At 36.2% G+C, this 3,500-nt stretch overlaps 1 pseudogene; it reads left to right on the top strand.

Annotated features, from left to right (window-relative positions):
• Positions 1-679: 679 nt before the first annotated feature.
• On the top strand, positions 680-1,885 carry LOC123839275 (nuclear receptor coactivator 7-like; annotated as a pseudogene).
• The last annotated feature ends 1,615 nt before the right edge of the window (positions 1,886-3,500 follow it).

Raw genomic sequence — 3,500 nt, 5'->3', positions numbered from 1 at the left:
TCCTAATTACCAATATCCAGTCAATGTCCTTCTGGCTTTCTGCTGTTTTCTTCCTAAAGTTTCTGAATCTCTTCCACCATTTCCTTTCTCATACCTGTATCTATTTAAGGAAACCAAAAATATAAAACTTAAGCGTTGTGCAATTCTTTTTGAAAATTGTCCCATTGAGTTCAAAATTAAACAAACATAGTTTAAGTATGTATTCTCACCAAAAAGGTGCTAGCAGTTGCAGGGTGACTTACTTCAACATATTTATGGGAAGTAGGCAGAAGAACAAGTGCACAGTGCTTTTATTGTCAAAAGTCTATAGCACAATGAGATAGCTAGGCAATTTATATATATAAATTTGGTCAAGAACTATACCTAGGTAATATCAGGCCTAGGTAATTTCACAGCATGTTCTATCAATTATTTAAGAAAGACAATAAAATGAAATTCATTTACTATAGCGAATGAAATATCTAGGATTAAATGTAACAAGAAATGTGCAATATTTACATAATGAAACTTTAAAATACTATTTTTCCTGTCATGGAGCATGGGAACAGAGAGGAAAAAAAAAAGGAATTTCAGTTTTTAAAAATGAAGTTAAGATTACACTGCCATCAAAAGTAGCTCAAATACTTACTGAATGGGTTGATATCCTTTTCTGAAGCCAGATCTTCCCATTCTCCAGGCAATGGCAAGGCATTTTTGGATCTTCATGTGGGAATGTCATTGTAGAGGGCAATGGAAACAATCTCTTCCATGGTCCAGGAAGTACAAGTCTCTCAACATGGAAAAGGAGCAGTAGAATGGAGAGAGAACCATCTCTTCAGATTCCAAAACAACAAGACCTTTAGAGACGTCAACAAAATACACACACATGAAGCCCTCAGACAGCCCTGTGTCAGGAAAATTAAAGACACTGGAATTTCTCCAGAACGAACCAATGGATCTATCACAGTGACTAAGGTCAGCAAGGAGACTTCTGACACTCATGCTCTATTTGAATCTCTAGCCAAAGAAAATTTACTTTTAGGGGAAGATGTTGACTTTTTTGACTTGGAAGAAATTTCTTCTCAAACTGATAGTGAAATGGACAAAAGGGACACCTCAAAAGATTGCCTTTCTCTTGACCTAGAAGGGCTAAGGAAGGCTGAGTCATGAAAAATAGTTCTGCAACAGAAATGTAGGTGCAGTCAGCCCTGAAATTTTCAGGAACAGATAGTAATGTTGAACTGAAGGGACTCCTAGATTTAGAAACCTATGAGAAGCAAGATATAATGCTAGACATGGACAAGCAGTCTGGTTCCCCAGAAAGCCACGCAGAAAACACATGGAATGTATGTGAAGGTCTAGATAAACTTAGATACATTGAATATTACCTTAATAAGAACAAAGAAAGGTCACATTTATCTGAAAAGTTACAGAAAGCAGAATTAAATGATGGCAAAAGTATTGAGCCACTGGGAATACACATCACCCTTAGTAATTCTCTTCCCCAGGTAGGTGATCCCTCAACTGAAGGCAATGAAGAACCAGATAAAACCTGGGTTAGTGTCCCTCCCACTGCAACTGACCTCTGGTACAGAAGCAAATAGGAATAAGAGTCTCCAGACAATTCTGCAGAAGCTGCTCTGAACAACAAATGCCAAGGCAGACAAATGGATAATAAGTTTGAAATTCAGTTATGTGTACTAAAGAGAATTCAAGTATCCATTGAAGATACCTTTCTTCAAAAGAAGAGAAAAACAAAACTCCACCCACGTTTCTGTGCATTAAAGTAGGAAAACCAATGAGAAGTTTCTTTGCGACTCACACTGCAGCCATAGTCCAGCCATGTGGCAAACGAAGAAAACAGCCAGTGTCCTGGTTGGCTGTTCCTCTGGAGAGCCTGTGTTAGCAGCTATCAGATATATAAGAAGAAGACATCCTGCCCCAGAAGAAGTGTGTAGTCTTGGGCTGCTCTGCTCTCGTCAGTGGAATAAGGAGCCACAGAATCAAGCAGCAAAGAATGAGAATTCTTAGAAATAGTGTACCCTGGACTGAGATTCTTCATCCATTTGAAACATAATTTCTTAATTTGAGAAATGGGTCATTGTGTTAAGTGATTGGATCATGCATAAACAAATTGACGCATATATTAATGAATGCATATATCCTGGCATGTACCGGACTAGTTCTGGATAAGTGACTGGGACTCTACCTTGAGAAGTTTATGAAATCTGATGAAACAGTTCCTAGCACTTTCTAGAGACTTCATATGATTGTATTCCATAGATTTGGATACTGTTCTATGTAAAAAATACAATCATCTTTTCCTTAATACTAAGAGATTATTTCCTTATTTAGAAAGAACCAATGATCCTGTTCAAATTAAAGCTTTTCTTTTTTTCTAATTAAAAAAATAGCTCGAAAACATAGCACAAAAAAAATCACAGATGAATCATTCTTTTGAATATCAATTTAAAATATCTCAAATAAAATATTAGGAAACAGAGTCCAAACTTCAACATGACATTGATACATGATGGCCCAGTAGTACTTAAGGTATAATGTCAAGTTGCTTTGGTGTTAGAATATTTTATTTATTATATTAATAAATGAAAGTAAAAAAAAAAACCTCATGATCTTCTCATTGTATATTCAATAAGCAGTTTAAAATGCATAATCCATTCTTTATAAAAATTCTTGATTAAATGAGAATAGATAATTATTTTTATAACAGATAAAATGAATTCCTATCTCTTTAGTGGATAAAATAGAAGTTCCTATATTAACATTCTCTTAATGTTCTGAAAGCATATAAAGCCTTAGAGGAAGCATTATTTTCAAAATAAGAATTATAACAAAAGTACTTTCTTCTTCTTCTTCTCTTCTTCTTCTTCTTCTTCTTCTTCTTCTTCTTCTTCTTCTTCTTCTTCTTCTTCTTCATTTTTCTGATATACAGTTTAATCCTGTTAGATAAGAATAGAAATGAAAGATAAAAATCTTAATGGAGACTGGCTTTCAGGAAGGTGGAGTAAATGTACTTCTCTTAAATCCTTCTGCAAAGTACATAACACATAAAACAAACATAAAGAGACTCTGAAACGTGGAGAGAAAGGCAGACCAGCTAGACACGTTGACACCCAAGGAAATACGTGGTGGCGAGTTTTTTGGATTTTCTCTTTGCCTGCTATTTCTCAGGCTTGGAGCGAAGAAGCTGTCGACCTGGAAACCCAATGTGTGCAGAGAGAAAAAACCACAACCAAAGCTTTCTCCTTCTCTCCCAAGGACCAGAGAGAAGTTTAACAAGACAAATAAGTTTAGACAATAACTATTCTCCCCCAGCCAAATGCCACAGATAATACTGTGGTTTCATCTCCAAACACAGCAACAAAAGGTGAGGGAGGAGCCCAGAGTTCCACTTTTGCAAGGCTGTCATAAGGTGCCCCGATAACCTGACCAGGGGGTAGGACAGTGGGTCAAGTTAATGGTAAAGTTTACTATACAGCTACAGGATTAAGGTAATGTGG

The sequence above is a fragment of the Mirounga angustirostris genome, unplaced genomic scaffold, assembly GCF_029215605.1.
Source record: "Mirounga angustirostris isolate CCGP_5_RB_7025 unplaced genomic scaffold, mMirAng1.0.hap1 SCAF_3, whole genome shotgun sequence".
Classification (NCBI taxonomy): domain Eukaryota; kingdom Metazoa; phylum Chordata; class Mammalia; order Carnivora; family Phocidae; genus Mirounga; species Mirounga angustirostris.
Note: the sequence above shows the minus strand (reverse complement) of the source record. Positions and strands in the feature narration are given on the sequence as shown.